The sequence below is a fragment of the Phaenicophaeus curvirostris genome, assembly GCF_032191515.1.
Source record: "Phaenicophaeus curvirostris isolate KB17595 chromosome Z unlocalized genomic scaffold, BPBGC_Pcur_1.0 scaffold_52, whole genome shotgun sequence".
In the NCBI taxonomy this organism is placed as follows: domain Eukaryota; kingdom Metazoa; phylum Chordata; class Aves; order Cuculiformes; family Cuculidae; genus Phaenicophaeus; species Phaenicophaeus curvirostris.
The window spans coordinates 904,527-916,613 of record NW_027206665.1 but is presented as its reverse complement, the minus strand read 5'-3'; the positions used below and the strand labels follow the sequence as shown (position 1 = coordinate 916,613).

At 46.9% G+C, this 12,087-nt stretch overlaps 1 protein-coding gene across 4 annotated transcripts in view; it reads left to right on the top strand.

The window, feature by feature from the left end:
- Positions 1–12,087, top strand: part of LOC138733857 (polycomb group RING finger protein 3-like) — a 121,608-nt gene that overhangs the window by 35,489 nt on the left and 74,032 nt on the right. For 2 of the 4 annotated variants that reach the window (XM_069881360.1, XM_069881362.1), the window contains exon 3: positions 6,924–7,124. The gene's annotated coding sequence lies outside the window, so the exon portion shown is untranslated. The remainder of the gene's footprint in view (positions 1–6,923; positions 7,125–12,087) is intronic. The other 2 variants (XM_069881363.1, XM_069881361.1) reach the window with 2 other exon arrangements.

Below are 12,087 nucleotides of genomic sequence, written 5' to 3'. Positions count from 1 at the left end.
AGAAAGGGTCATTGGGCACTGGAACAGGCTGCCCAGGGAGGTGGTTGAGTCCCCTTCCCTGGAGGTGTTCAAGGCACAGGTGGACGAGGTGCTGAGGGGCATGGTTTAGTGTTTGATAGGAATGGTTGGACTCGATGATCCGGTGGGTCTCTTCCAACCTGGTTATTCTATGATTCTTCCTGTCACCAGGGACTTCTCCTGATTGCCATGACTTTTGAAATATCATGGAGTGTCTTGGCAACCACATTGGCTAATTCCCTCAGGACTCTGGGATGCATCTCATCAGGTCTCATCAGGTTCATCTACACTAGAAGCGTCACTATGGTCAGCAAGTCCTTCCCCCTGTATCACAACCACCTTAACAAGGAAGAAAAGATGGGTTATAGTTGTAGTTGACTCCCTTCTGAGGGGAATAGGAGGTCCAATATGCCGGATAGATCTTCCTCTTAGGGAAGTCTGCTGCCTCTCTGGGGACGAGGTTAAGTACATTGGTAGGAAACTTCCTAGCCTCGTACAGGACTTGGACTGTTACCTCATTGCTTGCAGGGTTCATTGACAGATCTTTAAACTAGACTTGAAGTGGGAGAGAAGCAGAGGGATGACATGGCAACGTTAGAGGGATGGAGTGCTAGTGAGTACCCTCAGCCTGTGTCTCTAAGATGTGCTGGGTACATTGGAGCACAGTTGAAGTTGTATGGAGATGAGCCAGGCGCTGCTGAGATAATGGGAGCCAAGAGGGAAACACTAGTAAAACACCTCAAAGAAAATAAGGGGTGTTCCTCTAAGAAGGTGATACGACCAACAGCCCAGCTGAAGTGCTTCTACACCAATGCACACAACACAGGCAACAAACAGAAGAAGCTGGAAGCTGTTGTGCAGCAGGAAAACTATGATATAGTTGCCATCACTGAAACATGGTGGGATGACTCACAAAACTGGAGTGCTGCAATGGATGGCTACAAACTCTTTTAGAAGGGATAGGCAGGGAAGGAGTGGTGGTGGGGTAGCTCTGTATGTTAGGGAGTGTTTTGATTGTCTGGAGCTTAATGATAGTGACAATAGGTTTGAGTGTTTATGGGTAAGAATCAGGGAAGGCCAACAAGACAGATACCATGGTTACAGACCATTCAAGCAGGATGAAGAGACAGGTGAAATATTCTATAAGCAGCTGGGAGAAGCCTCACGATCACTAGCCCTTGTCCTCGTGGGGGACTTCAACTTACCAGATGTCTGCTGGAAATACATTACAGCGGAGAGGCAACAGCCTAGGAGGTTCCTGGAGTGTGTGGTAGACAACTTCCTGACACAACTGGTGAGTGAGCCAACTAGGGAAGGTGCCCCGCTGGACCTGTTGTTCATGAACAAAGAAGGACTTGTGGGTGATGTGAAAGTTGGAGGCCATCTTGGGCATAGCTATAATGAAATTATAGAGTTTTTGATTCTTGGAGAAGTGAGGAGAGGGGTCAGCAGAACTGCCACCTTGGACTTCTGGAGGGTGGACTTTGGCCTGTTTAGGAGACTGGTTGACAGAGTCCCTTGGGAGGCAGTCCTGAAGGGCAAAGGAGTCTAGGAGGGCTGGACATTCTTAAAGGAGGAAGTCTTAAAGGTGCAAGAGCAGTCTGTCCCCATGTGCTGAAAGGTGAACTGTTGGGGAAAAAAACCAGCCTGGCCTAACAGAGAGCTTTGAGTGGAACTCAGAAAAAAGGGAGCGTTTATGACCTTTGGAAGAAGGGGCAGGCAACTCAGGAGGACTACAAAGATGTTGTGATGTTATGCAGGGAGAAAATTAGAAGGTCCAAAGCCCAACTAGAACTTAATCTGGCTACTGCAGTAAAGGACAATAAAAATATTTCTATAAATACATCAGCAGCAAAAGGAGGGCCAAGGAGAATCTCCAGCCTTTATAAGATATGGGGGAAAACATAGTGACAAAGGATGAGGAAAAGGCTGAGGTACTTAATGCCTTTTTTGCCTCAGTCTTTAATAGTCAGACCAATTGTTCTCTGGTTACCCAGCCCCCTGAGCTGGAAGACAGGGATGAGGAGCAGAATGGAGCCCCCATAATCCAAGAGGAAATGGTTAGCGACCTGTTGCACCACTTAGACACACACAGATCTACGGGGCCGGATGAGATCCACCCAAAGGTACTGAAGGAACTGGCGGAAGCACTCACCAAGCCACTTTCCATCATTTATCAGCAGTTCTGGTTAACTGAGGAGATCCCAGTCGACTCGAGATTAGCAAATGTTGCACCCATCTACAAGAAGGGCCAGAGGTAGGATCTGGGGAACTACGGGCCTGTCAGCCTGACCTTGGTGCCAGGGAAGGTCATGGAGCAGATCATCTTGAGTGCTATTACACAGCACACACGAGACAACCAGGTGATCAGGCCCAGTCAGTATGGGTTTAGGAAAGGCAGGTCCTACTTGACTAACCTAATCTCCTTCTATGGTAAGGTGACCCGCTTAGTGGATAAGGGAAAGGCTGTAGATGTTGTCTATTTAGGCATTAGTAAAGCCTTTGACACTGTTTTCCACAGCATTCTGCTGGAGAAACTGGCTGCTCATGGCTTGGACGGGCGTACTCTTCGCTGGGTAAAAAATTGACTGGATGGCCGGGCCCAAAGAGTTGTGATGAATGGAGTTAAATCCGTTTGGCGGCCAGTCACAAGGCGTGATCCCCAGGGCTCAGTGTTGAGGCCAGTTCTGCCAGCAACTAGAGTGAGTGGGAGTCTCAGTGCCAGCAACAGAAGTGGGTGAGGGTCTTGGTATCAGCCACTGGGCTAGGACCATAGCTCATAGGGTCTGTTTGTGTCCTAGGTGCCAGCTACTGGGGAGACCAGGGTGAATGAAGTGAGTGAGGATTACAGTATCAGCAGCTGTAGTGGGGATGGCAGGTTGCAGGGCTCATTTGTCGAGGTGCCAGTTACTAGGGGTGTTGAAATATTTGTATTTTACCCTAACTTGTTGTGCATGTGTGTGTGCATGTCTGTAATTTGTTAGTAAACTTCAAGCTGGACCAGCCATTAAATAGGAGGCCTGGGATCTCGGCAGGGGTATCAGACTGGCAAAGGGCCAGCACTGATATTGGAGGGATCCGAGAGTGATGGTGGTGGGGGTGTATGCTGTGAGACAAATGTGTGAGTGCATGCACCTGTTTGCTAGCGTGTATCAAACTAGACTAGCTGCAAGTAGGAGGACTATATAATGGGTAAGAGGTCTCAGGATCTGGATATGAATATTATATAGATGGAGGGGCTATGCTGATATTTGAGGGATTTCTGAATGCATGTGTGCTTGTGAATCTAGAGAGTGAGGGTACATGCGTTTCCACTAGTGAACTTCATTCCTGATCAGCCAGAGAGGAGGAGGGAAACTTTGCTAGCTGTACTTATGTACTTACGTGGGTTCTGGTAGTGTTATATGCGGGTGTTGTTAAGGGCAGCACCCTGTCTGTGGCACTTTGTGTAGCTGGACATGTTAGTGTCCTCTGTGAGAGTGTGCGCACCTCTAAGATACACACTCAGTCTTGTTACTGGTTAAATCCACAAACAGGAAAGCAGCAGCCACATCCATTGGCTTGGGAAAGAGAGACCCCATGGCTTGTCTTCAAAAGGCAGGCAGGAGGAATCCTGGACTCTGCCAAAGGTAGCAGCCATATAACATCCCTTAATACCCCTGTTCTGGACTCTCATGAGAAAACGCTAACTTATTATCTTGCATTAATATATTTGCCAATATATGAAGTTACTAAGAGCAGTCCTAGCAGTATGGATACTCCTGTAAATAAAATAAAATGCATGTTAAAATGCTAGCACTCACTTGGCCCTGAACTTGTTTGTATTAAGGGTTAGTAAGTATCTTTGCCCAGTCACCAATAGCTGGTCTAAATAAAACAATGAAGTGTACCTCATTCTTAGCTTTCATAATGCATCACTGTCATCTTGCATTCAGAGCATGTAACATATGGTGATATAGGACCAGTTTGGCTTTTTTATTTTCCCCTATCAAGAAGATAAGTGGCACTCTGTCCTTCCATCTGAACTACAGCATTGCTATGTTCTCTCCGAGTAAGGGGAGATATTTGATAACTCCTTTTAAAAAAAATCTTCATTGATCATAAGCTTGTGTTGTGATATGTTTTCAGAATGCTCTAGTGATAAACTGTTGGGTAGCAACATACAATGAGCAGCCCAAGCACTGTGGCTGGGAGGAGCTGGGAAGCCATAGCCAGGGTCCTCAAGGTTATAAAAGGTTACAACGACTGTGTTCTGTTATGCAAATTAGGAAGGTAACTGTTGAAGGCGGGCTAAAGTTAAACAAGTTTATAAAAACAGAACGAACCCTAAATAAAATGGCTTCACTTGGATCACATTGATCGTTATGTGTTGTCCCGTATTTTCATCCGTCAATAAACTTGTAATTCAGTTTCTTCAACTGCAATATAAGGCATTGAGCGCACCCTTAGCAAGTTTGCAGATGACACTAAGCTGGGTGGAAGTGTGGATCTGCTGGAGGGTAGGGAGGCTCTTCAAAGGGATCTGAACAGTCTGGACCGCTGGGCAGAGTCCAATGGCATGAGGTTTAACAAGGCCAAATGCCGGGTCCTGCACTTGGGGCACAACAACCCTGTGCATTGCAACAGACTAGGGGAAGAGTGGCTAAGAAAGCTGTCCAGAGGAGAAGGACCTGTGGGTGTTGGTTGACAGCCGACTGAACATGAGCCAGCAGTGTGCCCAGGTGGCCAAGAAGGCCAATGACATCTTGGCTTGTATCAGAAACGGTGTGACCAGCAGGTCCAGATAGGTTATTCTCCCTCTGTACTCAGCACTGGTGAGACCGCTCCTCGAATCCTGTGTTCATTTCTGGGCCCCTCACCACAAGAAGGATGTTGAGGCTCTGGAGTGTGTCCAGAGAAGGGCAACGAAGCTGGTGAAGGGGCTGGAGAACAAGTCCTTAAGAGGAGTGGCTGAGGGAGCTGGGGTTGTTTAGCCTGGAGAAGAGGAGGCTGAGGGGAGACCTCATTGCTCTCTACAACTACCTGAAAGGAGGTTGTAGAGAGGAGGGTGCTGGCCTCTTCTCCCAAGTGTCAGGGGACAGGACAAAGGGGAATGGCCTCAAGCTCCGCCAGGGGAGGTTCAGGCTGGACATCAGAAAAAAATATTTCACGGAAAGGGTCATTGGGCACTGGAACAGGCTACCCAGGGAGATGGTTGATTCACCTTCCCTGGAGGTATTTAAGGGACGGGTGGACAAGGTGCTAAGGGGCATGGTTTAGTGTTTGATAGGAATGGTTGGACTCTGTGATCCTGGGGGTCTTTTCCAACCTAGTGATTCTGTGTGATTCTGTGATAAATGGGGCCTTTTTTTTCCTGAAGGAATGGATTCTGTTGCAGCAGACGCATGAAGCCCGTTCTCCTCTATGGCCAAGGGATTTTCTATTCTTTGTGTGAAGTTTTTTGTTGTTGGTACCAACACAAAGGCATTTCATGCCGCTCTACTTTGCTTTCAGTGTGACAATGTTTAACATTTTCCCTGAATATGGTAAAAGGAAGTACCCAAAGGAGGTGCTGAGAGGTTGTTCAGTTGCATTGCATTCTGTTTTTCACCTGTTGCTGTCATGAAGTTGCATTGTACCATAGTGTTTATAATTTCCTTAAGCAATATAAAGGCAAAATTAGTAATTGCAGGCAATGCCTTTGATTTTGTTGGAGGAAGATAAGAAGGAGTATTCGTTGTCTTTATAACATCTGGACATTTCCTGTGTGAATTAACTTGAAAAAAAATTGCCTTCTTTTGTCAAGCTAAAATGTTCATGTGATTATCCTCTGTTTGGAAAGTGATGGAAAAAAGTTTTCCTTTTATGTTGGAAAATATATGAAGATTTTTGAGATATGACAGATTGCCATCTGAAAATTTTTTGAAAATTCAGTGAAACAGAGAACATACTTTTAAATAGATTTTGAGAATAATACTGCTTGCTGTGGATCTTCAAACTCAAATCTTCTTTTTAACAGACCAATCATTTTCTTCTGTCATTCTCATTTGTGTAAATGTAGTGGGTTTACCCAATCTAGCAGCTAAGCACCACACAGCTTCTTAGTTGCTTCCCCCCACCAGTGGGACAGGGGAGAGAATAGAAGAGCAAAAGCAAGAAAACTCATCCATTGAGATAAAGATAATATAATAAGCTAAGGAAATAGGAAGAAGAAAAAATATCACTTTGGTTAGTTCAGGTCACCTGTCTTGACTGTATCCCCTCCCAACTTCTTGCACTGCAGAGCAAAGTGAAAAATGGAGAAGGCCTTGACATTGCATAAGCACTGTTCAGCAACAGCTAAAACATTGGTGCGTTATCAACACTGTTTTGGTCACAAATCCAAAACAGCTCTGCTCTCTTCTTGAATGAGCTTTGCTACCCATGATGGGCTCCAAGCTGTCTGTGGATGACACTGTGCATGCTGTGATTGTGAGGCAGCTTTGGAGAGATTGCAGGTGCCAGCCAGCTGAAGTCCTGGGCAATCAATCCTCTTTGTGCTGGTGGTTAGCACCATACAGGCTGCTATGAAGAAAATGAACTCCATCCCAGCCAGACCCAGTACAGCAGATAAGTGATTATTTTTTGTCTTTTTTGCCACTGCATGGTATCAGGAATGCTTGAGTTTTGGGCTGGTTTTACTTTTCTGTGTTAAGCTTGTCCTTTCATAGAGGGTGTTACATGGTTGTTTCCTGAAGTTCATTTTTCTACTAATTCTGGCAGTATTTCCTTTTTTTTTTTTTTAATTAAAAGGAATATTTCTTTTTCCTTTGAGTTGTTTTGAATGAAGGTAGTGTTAGGTGAGCTTAGTAGGTTAAGATTTCTATGTGGTGGCTGGATTTTAAAGAGGTTTGGATGCTGACTTTCAGATTTTTCTGTCTTTTCAGGTCTCTGGATGGCAGACTGAAAAGAAATGCAGTTTTAAGAGGTATGCCTCATCTAGCCCAAAATACTCCTGACTAGCATATGTGCTAATGACAAAGCCACCCATTTGAGGAGGAGTCTCTTTGCCTGTCCTGTTTTGGTGAATCTAATAATTTTTTTTTACTGGAATCTCTGAAGGCTGCTTCTTCAACTTTACAAAAGAGGTCTGTAATATACTGCTTACCCTTCTGGTTGATAATTTTAATAAGACGTTACCTTAGTAGAGAAAGTATAGTATAAATGAGGATACTTGACTGACACGTCTACCCCCTCCCACCCTCTCCTGTTGTGGATTTTCTTTAAATCAGGAGTATACTCCAGATACTTTTGTAGTTTCCTCTACTCCATCCCTTGGTTGAATATTTGGGATATTAGGCACCAATACTGTTGCTAGCCTCAGTGTGCTATAACGTAATGTAACATAACGTAACACCAAAAAGAAGAAATACTAGTCTCTGTTCAAACAGTTATTTGGGCATGTTGGCTGGATATTTGCATCTGATTGATTTGGTTTTGGTTTTCATTTTCCATCTATTCAGCCTCTCCACTGCTGATATGCTGTGTCTGAATAATTCAGTGCTTTACAGATGGTAGCAAAAGCACTCTCCTAGAAATTAAACTGATGAATGTTGCCACCCAGACAGAGCCTCAGTGGGCACATGCAGCTACCCAGACCCTGGGCTGAAGGCAGTGCCCCCCTCCCACACCATCTCACCTCACGGTACTGGCTTCACTTGTGGAAGCTGTGCTCGCGTTGGGGAACTCCTCCGCTTGGTGGCAGAGCTGAGGGAGGAGGTAAATAGACTAAGGACCATGAGGGAGTGTGAGAGGGAGATAGAGCAGTGGAGCAGTGCCCTCTCTCAAACTCAGCAGGCTGCCAGAGCTAGTAAACTCAGCAGGCTGCTGGAGCTAGTGTGGCTCAGCACCACCCACCTGTAAACTGCAAGGTTGGGGGAACAAGAGATGGGGAATGGCAGGAAATTCCTGCCCAGCGCAGGAAACCTGCTGTCCCCACTCAGACAACAAACCCCCAGATTCCCCTGAAGAAGAAACAGGAAGTGCTGCAAGTTGAATCCATCCCCAAGGATGAAGAGGATGACTCCCACAGCCTAGAAACATTCCCTAGGCTGCATCATCCTCAAACAACCATAAAAACATCCTCCGTAATGACGGAGACCAGCTCACAGGGGCGTCTTAGAGAGACTAGACGGACCACTGCTCTGGTGGCAAGTAGCAATTCTTTATTCCTCAACCAGAGTTTTTATACTCTCCTGGGAGAGCTTGTCAGTTTCTACCAAGCTTGAGTGCACTGTTTACATTACGGCTATTCTTACAGTGAGAATACAAGTTCTGCAAGTTCTACAAGTGAGGGACTACGTGTCTGTTCAAGGATTCACACATTATTCTGTTTGTGGTGGTCTTATCTTAGACCTGCAGGTGTTCTTGAAATATATTTAACTCGGGCCCTGGAATGATGAGAAACTAAGCATGTTGCCAAGAGCCCTGATAGTCCACATCCTCCCTGTCAGGAGGAGCAGCTTTGTTGTTGGCATGATACTCTGTTCCTGACCCTTTCAGGCCAGACAGAATATTGCTCTCCAGGCTCTTGGCTTTCATTATTCTGTCTTTGACCCTTTCAGGCCCCCAGAATGTCTAATAGTTCTCCTCACCGTAAAGAAGAAGAGGAGAGTGATTGTCCTAGGGGATTCCCTTCTAAAAGGAACAGAGGGACCCATCTGCAGACCGGACCTGCTCCACAGGGAGGTCTGCTGCTTACCTGGGGCATCAGTTAAGGATGTCACTAGAAAACTTCCGTCCTTGGTCAAAGAAACAGATTATTACCCTCTGGTAGTATTTCAAATAGGCAATGATGACACACAGCGCAGAAAGCGGAAAGACATTAAGAGAGACTTCAGGGCTCTAGGGAGAATGATGGAGGGCTCTGGGGCACAAATAGTGTTTAGCTCCATTCCAACACTAAGGAATGAGGAGCAAGAGGTCAAAAAGAAGCACTTGATTAATACCTGGCTCCAAGCCTGGTGTGAGGAGAGAGGCTTTAGGTTCTTTGATCGTGGGGTGGCCCACACACCCCTAGGCTTCCTTACTAGGGATGGGGCACTCTTGTCTCCTAGCAGGACTAAAGTCCTTACTAAAAATCTAGCTAGGCTCATAAATAGAGCTTTAAACTAGATGTGAAGCAGGAGGGGGACGAGACCAGGCTAGTTGGGAGTGAGCCTGGAAGTGGAACTCCAGTGCCTGAGAGATGATGTGATGGCAAGGACCGCCAGTATGTCACCACAGAGCTAGTGGGGGCGACTACATCTGGTGATGGTAAGAATGAAACTGGCACTGAGGGGTTAGATATTCCAAGGACCAGTCAATTGGGAATGAACTCTATTCCCTTTATGAGGGCTAAAGGTTCACCAGCCCAGCTGAAGTGCATTTACACCAATGCATGCAGCATGGGCAATAAGCAGGAGGAGTTGGAAGATGTTGTAGGGCAAGGAGACTACGATGTCATTGCCATCACGGAAACGTGGTGGGATGACTTGTATAACTGGACTGCATCTATGGTGGGGTATAAACTCTTCAGGTGGGACAGGAAGGGTAGGAGAGCAGGTGGGGTAGCCCTCTGTGTTAGAGAGTGCTTTGATACCCTTGAGATCGATTATGGTGATGATGGGATTGAGTGCCTGTGGGTTAAAATCAGAGGAGCCCACAAGAAGGTAGATATTGTGATGAGAGTCTTATATAACACCCAGCCAAGAAGCAGCAGCTGATGAGCTCTTCTATAAATAACTGGGAGAAGTCTCAAGATCGCTATCTCTTGTCCTCATGGGAGACTTCAATCTTCCGGATATCTGCTGGAAGTACAATACAGCAGAAAGGAAGCAGTCTAGGAGGATCCTGGAGTGTGTGGAAGACAACTTGCTTGCACAGCTGGTAAATGAACCAACAAGGGAGAGTGCCCTCCTGGACCTGCTGTTTGTGAACAGAGAAGGCCTTGTGGGGGATGTGATAGTTGGAGGACGCCTAGGACAAAGAGATCACAAGATGATAAGTTTCTCAGTTCTAGGTGAGGTGAGGAGGGGGTTTAGCAGAACAGTCACATTAAACTTCCAGAGGGCAGACTTTGGACTATTCAGAAGGCTGGTTGGCAAAGTCCCATGGGAGACAGTCCTTAAGGGCAAGGAAGCACACGAGGGCTGGACGCTCTTCAAAAAAGAAATCCTAGCAGCTCAGGAGAAAGCCATCCCCATGTTCCGGAAAAAGAGCCGTCAGGGGAAAAAAACAGCTTGGTTGAGTAGGGAGATCTTGAGAGGCATCAAAAAGAAGAGGAATGTCTATGAGCTTTGGAAGAAGGGACAGGCGTCTTGGGTGGACTACAGGGAGGAAGTGAGATTGTGCAGGGAAAAAATCAGGAGGGCTAATGCCCAACTAGAAATCAGATTGGCCAAGTCTGTGAAAGATAATAAAAAAATCTTTCTATACATGCATTAGCAATAAAAGGAGGACTAGGGAGAATATTCAGTCCCTATTGGATGCAGAAGGAACAACAGTGACAGGGGATGAGGACCAGGCTGAGGTACTTAATGCATTTTTTGCCTCAGTCTTTAATAGTAAGGAAAGTTGTTCCCTCTGTGTACAACCCCAGGAGTCAGAGGAGCAGAATGAGTCTCCCATGGTCCAAGAGGATATGGTTAGAGACTTGCTTGCCCAGCTAGACACACACAAGTCTATGGGGCCAGATGGGATCCACCCAAGAGTATTGAAGGAGCTGGAGGATGTGCTTGTCACACCCCTTTCCATCATCAGTCCTGGCTGACTGAGGAAGTTGCACTTGACTGGAGGCTGGCTGATGTCGTGCCCATCTACAAGAAGGGTTGCAGGGAGAATCCAGGGAACTCCAGGCCTGTCAGTCTGACCTCAGTGCCAGGGAAGGTCACGGAACAGGTGATCTTGAGTGCTATCATGAAGCACATGCAAGAGAACTGGGTGATCAGGCCCAGTCAACACGGGTTCACGAAAGGCAGGTCTTGCCAAACTATCCTGATTGCCTTCTATGACAAACTGACTCGACTACTGGATGAGGGAAAGGCTGTAGATGTAGTCTTCTTGGACTTCAGTAAAGCCTTTGACACAGTTTCTCACAGCATTCTGCTTAGGAAACTGGCTGCCTCTGGCCTGGACAGGCGCACACTCTCCTGGGTGGAAAACTGGTTGGATGGGTGGGCCCAGAGAATGGTGGCCTCCAGCTGGAGGCCCGTTACAAGTGGTTTTCCCCAGGGCTCAGTGCTGGGTCCAGTCCTGTTAAATGTCTTTATCAATGACCTGGATGAAGGCATTGAGTGCACCCTTAGCAAGTTTGTGAGTGACACTAAGCTGGTTGGAAATGTGGATCTGCTGGAGGGTAGGGAGGCTCTGCAAAGGCATCTGAACAGGCTGGACCGCTGGGCAGAGTCCAATGGCATGAGGTTTAACAAGGCCAAATGCTGGGTCCTGCACTTGGGGCACAACAACCCTATGCAGTGCTACAGACTAGGAGAAGTGTGTCTAGAAAGCTGCCTGGCGGAGAAGGATTTAGGGGTGTTGGTTGACAGCCGACTGAATGTGAGCCAGCAGTGTGCCCAGGTGGCCAAGAAGGCCAATGGCATCTTGGCTTGTATCAGAAACGGCGTGACCAGCAGGTCCAGGGAGGTTATTCTCCCTCTGTACTCGGCACTGGTGAGACCGCTTCTTGAATCCTGTGTTCACTTCTGGGCCCCTCACCACAAGAAGGATGTTGAGGCTCTGGAGTGTGTCCAGAGAAGGGCGACAAAGCTGATGAAGGGTCTTACGAGGAGCCGCTGAGAGAGCTGGGGTTTTTTAGCCTTGAGAAGAGGAGACTGAGGGGAGACCTTATTGCTCCCTACAACTACCTGAAAGGAGGTTGTAGAGAGGAGGGAGCTGGCCTCTTCTTCCAAGTGACAGGGGAGAGGACAAGAGGGAATGGCCTCAAGCTCCGCCAGGGGAGGTTCAGGCTTGACATCAGAAAAAAATATTTCACGGAAAGGGTCATTGGGCACTGGAACAGGCTGCCCAGGGAGGTGGAGGAGTCACCTTCCCTGGAGGTGTTTAGAAGACGGA